A 12873-nucleotide genomic window follows, 5' to 3' on the forward strand; every position below is an offset into this window, starting at 1 on the left:
GTAGGGAAGTGGGGGGCGCTATGGGGGACTTTTGGGATAGCATTGGAAATGTAATTGAGGAAAATATGTAATAAAAATATTAAAAATCAAAAAAAATTAAATTTGAATTTAAAAAATTAGGGCTCACTTCAGCAGCACATGAACTAAAATTGGAACAATACAGCGAAGATTAGCATGGCCCCTGTGCAAGGGTGACATACAAATTCGTGAAGTGTTCCATATTTTAAAAAATAAATAAATAAATTTAAAAACAGGCAAGAGAAATGTGAGTGAGAAGTAATTGAAATGATTACCCAACAAAATCTATTCTCTAAATGACACTAACCATTATTTGACACTTATTTGATCAACATCATACATGTAGCTGTCATGGTAAGGGCTAGGGGAAAGTCATGGGATGATGACTACTTTTAAGTTTGCATGAAACAGCATACTGTTAGAGAGAACTCAGCCATTCTAAAGCACTGGCCTCTTGCTGTGCATTCTGCATGGTCTTCATAAAGCTACATATTACTGTAACTGTTTTTACTATTGTACTGTAATTGTTGAAAAGGGATACTGTAGAACACCAAGCCAACTGAAACTAAGAAGACACATAGAGGAACAGAAACTATCTTCTCAGGGGCACTTTCTTTGTATTAGTACACACACACACACACACACACACACACACACACACTGTCATCATCATCAATATCACACAAAATGAAGCAGTTAAAAAAGGTCAAGCTGTGCTTTGCTCTTTCAGTCTCTTGTTAATGGCTCCCTCAGATGCCTTGTACAATACATATAAGAAGCCAAGCTACATCACCTGCCAACTGTCTCTAGATCAGAGTTCTATTCAGCCCATATGACAGATTAACACACCTGTTCATAGACTCTACTGTGAACTTTCAAAACTATTTGATTTTGAAAAAAAAAAAAAAAGAGAGAGAGACTCCAAATACAATGAATATTTTGGGCTAACCTATAGTATATATCTTTACATTTTATAATCTATATATAACATTCCATAGATTGAATAATGGAAACTAATTGTACAAGTTTGTTCACTCATTCATTCATTCCTTCATACAACATCCAAGATGTTCCTATTATAGGCCATGTACTGTGTTGGGTGCTACAACCGGAAAAAAATGTTAATAACCACTCCTGTAGGGAGTAGAGACAGCTCAGTTGGTAAAGTGCTTACTATTTAAAACTAGTATGGTAATGGACAACTGTAATCCCAGCACTCAGAAGATGGGGTGAAGAGGATCAGCTGTTTAAGGTTATATTCAGCTACACAGAAAATTCAAAGCCAGCCTAGATTGTGTGAGACCTTGTCTCAAAAAAATAAAATAAAGTAAAATTATTTATCACTACTTCCCATCTCCCCTTCTTGACCCTGGTATCCAATATTCAAAAGATCTTAGCAGTAGTGTACCTCAATTGTCAATAGAGTAAGCAGTTTTTGGTTGAAGGTACACTGTTGGAAGACAGAAAAGGCATGTCAGGCCTGTCTACATCAAACTAATAAGTAAATATATGAAAAATGAAAAAAATTTGTATTTCTCACTCTAATAAGGTATTTCTACACATACTCTGATAAAGAAGTAGTAACAAAAATAATTATTTTCCATATAACTAATATATGTGCAGGTATATTTATGAATATGGCATAGTTTGGAATGAAAGTAAACTCCAAAAATCTCATGTGTTGCAGTCATGGTGCCAGCTGGTAGATCTAATTACTGACAGTTCAATTCATTTAATCATAATTTGACAGTATTATTGGGAGGTGGTAGAAAATAGGATGTAGGATGACTTTGAAAGTTAGACTTGTCTCCAGACGCTTCCCCCAACCCTCTCTTTCTCTATGATGTGTGTGTGTGTGTGTGTGTGTGTGTGTGTGTGTGCCCCATATGCCATGAGGTAATCAGTCATCTCTGCCATCTTTCCACCATCATAAAGTTCTGCCTTGCCTCATGCCCAAAGCAATGGAGCCAGTCACCCATCATCTCAAACAAAAAAGAAACTCTTTCTGGTCTGGGCTAGTGCCCTGAGCAGACCTTGAGCACAGCCAGTCCCACAACACCCAGAGGAAGCTCCACTCCCAGGTGTTCTAACGATCCCAGGATCCCAGGATCCCAGGATCACAGGATCACAGGATCATAGGATCACAGGAGCTTGGTCACACCAGGATCTCGGGATCACAGAGAGGCAGCTTGACTCCCAGGAGCTCTGACACACACAGGATCTCAGGATCACAGGATCACAGAATCACAGGATCCCTGAGACAGCTGAACTCTGAAGAGTTCTGACACAACCAGACTCACAGGAAGAACAGGCTCTAGTCAGATAAAGCAAGGGCAAGTAGCACTAGAGATAATCAGATGGCAAGAGGCAAGCATAAGAACATAAGCAACAGAAACCAAGGATACTTGTCATCATCAGAACCAAACTCTCCCACCATAGCAAGTCCTGGATATACTATCACACTGGAAAAGCAAAATTCAGATCTAAAATCACTTCTCACGATAATGATAGAGAACTTTAAGAAGAATATAACTCCCTTAAAGAAATATAGAACACAAGTAAACAGCTAGAAGCCCTTAAATGAGGAAACAAAAATCCCTTAAAGAATTACAGGAAAACACAATCAAACGGGTGAAGGAAATGAACAAAGCCATCTGTCTTAGCCAGGGTTTCTATTCCTGCACAAACATCATGACCAAGAAACAAGTTGTGGAGAAAAGGGTTTATTCAGCTGACACTTCCATACTGCTGTTCATCACCAAAGGAAGTCAGGACTGGAACTCAAGCAGGTCAAGAAGCAGGAGCTGATGCAGAGGCCATGGAGGGATGTTACTTACTGGCTTGCTTCCCCTGGCTTGCTCAGCCTGCTCTCTTATAGAACCTAAGACTACCAGCCCAGAGATGGCACCACCCACAAGGGGACCTCCCACCTTGATCCCTAATTGAGAAAATGCCTTACAGCTGGATCTCATGGAGGCATTTCCCCAACTGAAGCTCCTTTCTCTGTGATAACCCCAGCCTGTGTCAAGTTGACACACAAAACAAGCCAGTACACCATCCAAGATCTAAAAATGGAAATAGAAACAATAAATAAATCACAAAGGAAGGCAACCCTGGAGGTAGAAAACCTAGGAAAGAGATCAGGAGTCATACATGCAAGCATCACCAACAGAATATAGGAGATAAAAGAGAGAATCTTGGCGGCAGAAGACACTATAGAAAACATTGACACAACAGTCAAAGAAAAGGCAAAAGGCAAGAAGCTCCTAACCCAAAACATTCAGGAAATACAGGACACAATGAGAAGGCCAAACCTAAGGATAATAGGTATAGAAGAGAGTGAAGATTCCCAACTTAAAGGGCCAGTAAATATCTTCAACAAAACTATAGAAGAAAACTTCCTTAACCTAAAGAAAGAAATGCCTATGAACATATAAGAAGCCTACAGAACTCCAAATAGACTGAACCAGAAAAGAAATTCCTCCTGTCACATAATAATCAAAACACCAAATGCACTAAACAAAGAATATTAAAAGCAGTAAGGGGAAAAGGTCAAGTAACTTATAAAGGCAGACCCATCAGAATTACACCAGACTTCTCAACAGAGACTATGAAAGCTAGAAGATCCTGGACAGATGTCATACAGACCCTAGAAGAACACAAATGACAGCCCAGACTACTATACCCAGCAAACCTATCAATTACCATAGACAGAGAAAACAAGATATTCCAGGACAAAACCAAATGTACACGATATCTTTCCAGAAATCCAGCCCTATAAAGGATAATAGATGGAAAACACCAGCACAAGGAGGGAAACTACACCCTAGAAAAAAGCAAGAAAGTAATCTTTCAACAAACCCAAAGAAGATAGCCACACAAACATAATTCCACCTCTATCAACAAAATCAACAGGAAGTAACAATTACTTTTCCTTAATATCTCTTAACATCAATGGACTCAATTTCCCAATAAAAAGACATAGACTAACAGACTAGATATGTAAACAGGACCCAACATTTGCTGCATACAGGAAATGCACCTCAGTGACAAAGACAGATACCACCTCAGAGTAAAAGGTTGGAAAACAATTCTCCAAGCAAATGGTCCCAAGAAACAAGCTGGAGTTATCGAATAAAATCAACTTTCAACTGAAAGTTATCAAAAAAGATAGGGAAGGACACGTCATATTGGTCAAAGGAAAAATCTACCAAGATGAACTCTCAATTCTGAACATCTACGCTCCAAATGCAAGGACATCCACATTCATAAAAGAAACTTTAGTAAAGCTTAAAGCACACATTGCACCTCACACAATAATAGTGGGAGACTTCAACACCCCATTCTCATCAATGGACAGATCATGGAAACAGAAACTAAACAGAGACACAGTGAAACTAACAGAAGTTATGAACCAAATTGATCTAACAGAACATTTCACCCTAAAGCAAAAGAATATGCCTTCTTTTCAGCACCTCATGGTACTTTCTCCAAAACTGACTGTGCTTGAAATTATCATTTTCTTAATGTTTAACTTCAAAGAGTTTTTGCTATTTTGAAATTTTTTAAATATACTTACTGATGTAGAAACACTCATAATCTTTTTTAAGTCAACTGATTGTTAGACAACGTACACATATATATAATGCATTTTAAATACTATGTCAGTTGGTATCATATAAGGGCTTTTGAATATGTTCCTTAGTGACTCATTTTTAATATTTTATGCTCTTTTACTATGCTTAATTCCCAAAGAATATTTTGTATGTTTTGAAACAATTTAGTATTCAATATTAGATATAGGATCCTCAGTTATGGATAGTATTAGATATTCATTAATGACTTTTTAGGGTATGAAAACATATGATTATAAAAGTTGAACAAAATTTTTATGTATTTGATTCTCAAAATAATATTATTAATATGTTTGATATATAAAGTGCATTTAAATAATAAAAATGTTTAAGGAAAACAAACAAACAAAAAAACACACTCCTAATCAGTTTGACATTTGGAGGTTAAAATATAGAGAAGTAATGAACCTGACAAGCAAACATTGGTTTGGTTTCTAAATATCACCCTTCTCTTATAGGAATCAAAGATAATAGAAGAGTCGTAAATCTTAGGATTAAGGCAGTGAACATGCGAGATGAACCTTGGGATAACTTATGTCAGAAAGTCAAAAACCGCACAATGAATGATGAACATGTGTCAGAAGAACATGGGAGGAGCATGGGACAGAGAAAAGGGTTAACATTAAAGTGCATAATGATGGCAACAAGACAAAACAAAACTGTCCCAAGTGTCCACACAGAAATAAATACACACATCCTTAAATGAGAGGAAAGGGGCTTTCTTACAACAAAATGCCAACCAGTAAGTGTAAAAGAAATGACAGGAATAGATTGCCACTGATGTTAGATTCATGTGACCATGGATAAGTACTTAAGCTAACGGTAAAAAATGTTAATAGAATAGTAAAGAAGTCTCCACAGTAATCAAATATGAGGGGGAAATGGGGCTCTTACTGGGGAGAAATCTGGCAGACTCCAATCCTGGATGATCAAGGTTAGCCTCTCCAGGGGTAAGTGAGTCACCATCACGCACCTCTTGACTTGATGCCTAAGAACTCAGCAGCATCTCCCGTTTCCTCTCCAGAAGGAATGGCTAAGTCTGAGTCTGATGACAAGGAAAGATTGGATGGACCTTGTAGAAGATTACCCTGCAGAAAGGTCTGACAATCCATGACAAAAGATGAGAGAGATAGTCTAGTTAAAGATGCTGACAAGATATAATAGCTAATGCAACCCATGCCAAGATAGATGCATCTTAGCCCAGAATAGGAAAAAAAAATGGTGAATTAGAACCATGCCATTAGAACAAAATCTGTGGAATCTGTGATGAGCACTGTGTATCTGTACTGATGCCTACTAGACAGGGTTAGTGGTGACAATGTAGGAGAGAAGGTCTTGTTTGAAAAGTATTAAAAAATAAGTCACCATGTCTTAAAAGTTTAAGAAATAGGTCCCCCTGGCCCTGGGGTCATGAGAGTGGGAGAGTTGGCCCTGCCCCTTACCAGCGGCAGCACTTGAGAGAGTGGGCCCTGGATCTCACCTGAGCAGTACAATAGAGCTGGCCCTGAATATGGGGGTTGATGGTGAACTGTCTGAGGGCATAAGTGTGGGAGAGCCAGCCTCAACTCTTGTCTGCTAGGCAGTGGCACTGGGAAAGATGCCCTCCTCCCCTCCTTCATCCCTTGACATCTATAGAGAGAGCTGGCCCTGGGACATGAGAGTGGGAGAATTGGCCATGTCCCTAGCCAGCTGCAGCACTCGGGAGAGCAGGGCAGGAGAGCAGAAGAGCAGGTGGGCTGACCAGCTCACACACCTTTCAGGTCCAGATTCAGGACTTCGAGTTGGCCCACCCCCAACATCTACCCCATCAATGAACTGCTGGAGTAAATTAAAGGTACAATATTACAATCCAAAAACTACAGGATCTTCATGACACAGGGCAACAACAGAATATCCATGTAGACTTGTGGTTGAGGGGTGTGACTGAAGGTTTCAATGGCAGTTTTCAAATCAGGTGTCAGAGGATGAGGCAGTATTGGAGAGGCATGAGGCATGGGACATTTTGGAGAAGCCGGGCAGATGCATTCACATTAGTGTGACAGACAGCATGGGTAAGAGCAAGCAGTACAGGGCTGATGAATGGTTCTGGACAGAGAAACACAATCCAGACCAAGAAGAATCTACTGAGCCAGGCTTGGAAGTTTAGTGACATCCTCTGCCTAGAATGATGGGGAACACCTGCTATGACTCTCTCAGTAACCACAGATTTCATTGCACCCCAGACAGCCACCACCACTCACCTGGAACAGGCACATGAAATGGAATCCATTCGCCTCCTGACTAAAGTGATTGGGGGTTTTAGAGGGCTTGTGATGAGTAGCTGAGGTGATTTCCCCTTTAACACAGCGAACTTTAGTCTACTTGCAGTTGATCAAGGAATGAACTGCTTTTCTGAGTTTGAAGGGCAGCTAAGTTCTGAGTATAAGTAAAAGGTGGAATGGAGTTTACCACTTCCCAAGACTCCGTTTCCCTGAATGAAAACGGAGAGCTGACAATAGCAATATTTGCTAAAATAGTAAGGCTAACTCTGAAGTCAGAGTAGCAGGAAAATCTGGGAGAGATCTTGAGACAAGCATAGAGAAGTCATAGCTAAAACCTTCTGCGTGCAGGGCCATGAAGGTAGCAATTCACATCACAGCCAGAAACTCGGTTATAGGATTGAGAAAAGCGAAAACACATTGTAAGCAGAGGCCTGGGGAGCATGCGGCATCCTGCTTTAAGACGCTGGCTGTTTTTGAAATAAAACTTTAAAATGTGCTGTAAAGGCAACTATTCCACTGGGGAAAGAGTAGCCTAAAGTGTCTTTGATTGTAACTATAGGAAAGACTTTCATCTGTGCTCTTTACGAGGTTAATTGTAACCCTCTCCCGGCACAGAGAGGCTTTTCTCGGGAACCTTGTGGTTGAAATCTTACACTGTATGATAAACCTTCTTTCTTCAGCAGGAGCATTCCCAAAGAGTGGACCAGTAGCAAAGGAGCGAAAGCAGGTAAGAAGAAATGCCTTTTGCTGGTGTGCATTTGCCATGCACGCACATAGCCCTCAACCAAGGCCAGCCAAGTCTTCACCAAGCCCCAAACCAAGGCAGTGAGGACTTAGCACAAGGCTTGGCATGGGGGAGGGAAGCCATCGGTAGCTCATGGCTGTTCTAGCGTCTTAGCTTTTGTCTTCTGTATTACGACTGTTAGATCTACTCCTATGCCACCACCATCAGAGATGCAGCAAGGGCGAGGACCATTTTGAAGCTCTGTACACACATAAGATGTCTCCAGCTGCGTGATTCCCACACTAACCTCCCACAGCGCGCACGGAGTAAAGAGGACCCATCTATCTGCCTTCTCACCGCAGAAGTCCAGGTATCTGCACATTTTGCCAAAAGAGTGGCCTGCTGGGTGCAGTGTTCCTGCCTGCCTGAGCTCAGGCTCTGCTTGCAGGATCAGTGTCATCCTCTTCTGTCTTACAAACCATCCCACAGGTTACTAAGGGCCATTGTGCAGGGTGAATGTTGGAACTCCAATTGCTTTCATCTGCAGCCGCATGCACAAATTCCCCACTTTTCTCATTGAACCCCGAGTCACGGCTAAGAAGACTGGTGCACATGATTGTATTCTCAGCCTGCCCGCCATGGGCCTGGTACTGTACTAGATGCTCACAGCCACCATCTATAGCCCACGCAACGGCTTAGGCAGATATCATTTGCAGAGGGAGAGCCAAATCCTGTGAGAGAGGTAAAGTAATCTATGTAAGAGTCAGGAGTTGATGCCATATTGGGCCTATACCAAACCATTTCTTCGTGCCTGCCTTTTCTTGTGCCCACTTCCTCACAGAACTGAAAACCCTTGTTCCTAAGAAGCTCTGAGTTGGAAAATAGCAAAGACTTCTGGGACTGAGCACCTCAGATGGCTGCAAAGAAACACCATTATACAGTGCTCTGCCACACTAGACATCCCAGTTTTGCTTTGCATTCTTCACAAATAGAGAAAACAATTAAGAATTTTATTTCTTTAAGCCTGCTCTAGATAGCTCATCAAAAGGTACTTTTGGTCCCCAGAGATAGGACTCAGCAGGTAAAAGGGCTTGCCATGCAAGCCTAATGGCTGCAGTTTAGTCCCTGGAATCCATGCAAAGGTAAAAGGAAAGAACTGAGTCTGCAAAATTATCTTCTAACCACCATATGTTCCCCAGAGAAAAGGTATGCACACATACATTATACATACGTGTGTGTGTGTGTGTGTGTAAATTTTGTGTATATATACATATACCAATTATTTAAAGGTACTTTGGGGAGATTGTATTATTTTCAACATTGGTTACTTTGTGTACCCATGCATGTATGTGGATATAAACATGCAATGACATGTGTGTGGTGGTCAGAGAACTAGTGGAAACTAGCTCTCTCTCTCTGTTAGGTGGGTCCCAGGATTGAACTTGGGGACAATCACCTTTTGTGCCCAAGCCACCTTACTGACCCAAAAGTGTTTTTGAATGGCAACCACTCAATTGTATTCAACAAGAATAGTTTCGAAACACTAGGCTAGCCATCAGGGAGAGAACAAGGCAGGAAACTCTTGCCCTCATGGGTCTCTCATTTGTGGACCCGGTTACTAGAGGAGTTGTTTAGTACACTAGTAAAGTGAGAGGAAGAAAATTAGGCACAGTGTGGTTTGTTAGAGAAATAAGTCACGTGATAAGTTCAGACCTCACAGGGAATAGTCTGGGATGAGTGGGTATCTGCATGAGCAAGAATGGACAAAGATGATGGGGGCAACCTGGGCAAAGCTTTGAGGAGAGAAAGGCTCAGTCCCTCATCTCGTCCATCACCCCACTCCACCCCTACCCGCACCCCCACCCCTTCCCAGAACTATGTGATGATTCATAGCCATTTTCTGCCAGATTGGGGAAAGGGGTCCCCTAAGCGCTGGGGTTGGTCCAAGGCTCTGGGTTGGACTGAGACCTACTGATTCTTGGCTTCACTAAGGGCAACAGAAAGCAAATGAAGGTTGTAGCCTGAGGAGCTCTGTTCTCTAGAATGAGTAACTTGGACAAGAGGGCCAAGGGTCCAGAGGCCGGGACTCAGGTTATAGCTGTCTGTTGGGAGGTAACTCAGGGGGGTGTGGGAGGGAGAATCCCCCGACAGACAAAGGAAATTATTTTGACCTGACGTAGAAAGAAAATGTGTCTGACAACAAAGGAAAAGACTCCAAGGTTTTGAACATTCTGATTTGTTCAACTGTTGATGCTTTAGAGTCAACAAATTCAAATGATTAAAAACCTTAAGTTGGGGTTGGAGAGATGGCTCAGTGGGTAAAGTGCTCTCGGTGCGGGTGCAAGGACCCGAGTTTGGATTCCCAGAATCTGTGTAAAAAAAGAGAAAGTAAAGAAAAAATCCAGGTGTACCAGTACATACCTGAAACCCTAGCACTGAATTAGGCAGGCAAGAGAATGACCAGAGTTCCCTGGCCACTCCAGCTAAAAGATGAGCTCACTGGCCAAAACTGAAAACCTTCCTTCAAAAAAATACGATGAAAAGTGGTGAGACCTGAAGTCCACTTCTGACCTCCAAGCACAGACATGAACATGTATATGCATGCAGTAAACAAATACATGGCATGTTTTCAATTGTTTAAAGAAAGAAACCACGAGGCAGAGGTAGATGGGTCTCTCAGGTTGGGGGTAATCCTGGGTTACATAGCAAGTTCCAGGGCAGCCAGAGCTACACAGATAGACCCTGTTGAGGGGGGCAGGAGACAAGGAGGTATGGGGGGCTTTGGAATCTGTAGTATGAATGGAAGCTATGGAGCTTCGAGAAATGCAAGAGCCAAGTTTTAGCAGCCCATTAATTCTCCACAGAAGCTTCTGTGGGACTCGTGAAACTCAGCTCACATAGGAGGCCTGTACCCCCTCACATAGGATTGCACCCGAAACACTACCCCACAGCTCTGCACAGCGGCAAGGGCTGGGAGGAATATGAGCACTGGAGCTCAGTAGTCCCCATCCTGGCTGGGTCATACCTGCACTGCTGTGCCTGTCTTCTGGAATCTTCCACACACTCTCTCTCTAGGTTACCAGTCACCCACTCTGTAAACCCCCTAATTTTTTATACTAAGTAGCAGTATCACATTTGCTTTGTAGCAAAAGTTGTTTCATTTTTTTTCCAAAAGTAAAAAGCATTTATTTATTTAAAGTCTATAAAATATAAAATTATTATTTAAAGCATATAAAATACAAAAAGAAATCAAGAAACAAAGGAACATTCATTTGGGGTCCTACCATCTCAAGTTCCAGGACCGCTGTGCTGTGGTATGGGACCTGCTATTCTTCCCACTGACATTTTTAACATAGCTGAGAGATTTTCACCTTTAAGATACAGGCTTCTTGGTAGCACATTACCTGTGAGCTGCAGAATAAATGGACTTGTGAAATTCTGATCTGACCCAACACCTGACAGCGAAGCAGGTGCAACCTGTTAAAAGGCAACTTCAAAGTCTTCCCTGAGACCCTCTAGAAATGGCTGTGATGGCATCTACATGAAATCACTTTAGCAGAAGGCGTCTGCTCCCTGCTGCCTGATTCTTTGTGATGTGATAATTAAATAACTTGCTGATGGAAAGAGAGAAGGAAGGCAGGAGGGGACAGAAATACCCACCCATCCCCTTCTCATAACAACCATCTCTTAGGGTGATTGCCTACATGCATTTTCCATTTTCTGGAAATGTAGGCAAATTGAAGACAAGCAACTCTAAAGTCATAGAGTGGCTGTCAGCACAGCCCACCCCCCAGTGACTTTCCAAAAGGATCCCTGGGTAGGTCTGGGGAAGAAGACAGAGGAAGTTCCTCCTGTGGAGTCTGGTACCTCCAAATGGAGTGGTTATAGGAACCCACATGTCACTAATATTCTATCAAAAGATAAGACCCGCTCTCACTCTGTATCCACAGACTCCTCAGCTGTGTGGTCAGAATGTTGTGCAGAGACGTAAGTATGACCCTGAAAGCCTGCCGTGTGTCAGGAGTGCTACAATGCACTCTCACTCTGTCATCCTCCTGCCCCTCACAAGGATGATGGGGACCTTTCCCATGAGTGATAAAGAAAACAAGTGGGTAAGTGCCAGTGCCCGTGCCAGATGCCTGAATGCTCAGATGCTTAGCCAGCTCTGTTCAACTCTAAAACCTTTTCCCCTATATTGCTACTCTCAGAGCTTGGAGACATGTGACTCTTAAAAGCTGAGTGGACTGAGCCCTGTCACTGGGGATGAAGAAAATCTCATAGTAGCATAGCCTGCTGGCCCTGTGTAACGTTCACAACCCACAGCAGCCCTGTACCCTCACAGGCAGGCTCCGTCCCAGACACTGCAATTCCGTGAGTCTTCACCAGGGCAGTCTGAAGTGTATTAATTCATAGAGCTTCTCCGTTCAGCTCAGCTGAAACCAGCCACAAGCCAAGCAGGATACAGTTGTTTCCCAAACTGGAGATCATTCAGACCGACTGGCCAATTGTTTAAAGCACCAGGAGGGAAAAAAAATCACAATAAAGCATCCTGATGGATTTAGATGTCATGCTTCATGGTGTTCCACAGCAATCTGTATCGGGCAACAAGTCTCCAAGGCTAGGTGTGGTGGCACACAACATTAATCACAACACTGAGGGGACAGAGGGCTAAGTAGCTATGAGTTCCAAACCAACCAAGGCTACATAAGAAAGTTTTTCTGTCTCAGAAAAGTAAAAGAAAAAAAAAAAAAAACCCACAGCTCCTTCTCCTCCTGAGAGAGGAGGTACCAGGGCAGGTTCTATCACCCCTGGAAGGCATACAGTATCCTGAGGAAACTTTGTATGATAATGTCACTGAAAGATTCCCCATAGTTTAAATAGTCTTAGAGTTGGTCCTCAGATGACAGACCCATTTGAGGAGGCTTAGGAGGAAGGACCTCCCTGGAGGAAGTGTGTCACTGGAGACAGGCTTTGAATTTTCAAAAGCCAGAGTTCCCATGAATGCTCTTTGCCTCCTGTTGGCAGTTTGAGATGTGCACTTTCGGCTGCTGCTCCAGCTGCCTGCCACCTCTACCCGCCCTGCTTTCATGGACTCTAACCCTCTAGAGCAGTGCTTCTCAGCCTTCCTAGTGCTGTGACCCTTAGTACAGTTCCTCATGTTGTGGTGACCCAACCTTAACATTATTTTTGTTGCTACTTCAGAACTGTAGTTTTGCTACTATTATTAATTGTAATA

The 12873-nt window shown here is 42.4% G+C and overlaps 1 protein-coding gene and 1 non-coding gene across 2 annotated transcripts in view; one reads left to right on the plus strand and one right to left on the minus strand.

The window, feature by feature from the left end:
• Nucleotides 1–12873, minus strand: part of Saxo1 (stabilizer of axonemal microtubules 1) — a 100299-nt gene that overhangs the window by 55323 nt on the left and 32103 nt on the right. The gene's annotated exons all lie outside the window — the stretch shown is intronic.
• On the plus strand, nucleotides 120–226 carry LOC115031080. Its single transcript, XR_003836645.1, has one exon. It is a non-coding gene; the product is annotated as a U6 spliceosomal RNA (small nuclear RNA).

This window comes from Mus caroli, chromosome 4 (genome assembly GCF_900094665.2).
Source record: "Mus caroli chromosome 4, CAROLI_EIJ_v1.1, whole genome shotgun sequence".
Taxonomy (NCBI): domain Eukaryota; kingdom Metazoa; phylum Chordata; class Mammalia; order Rodentia; family Muridae; genus Mus; species Mus caroli.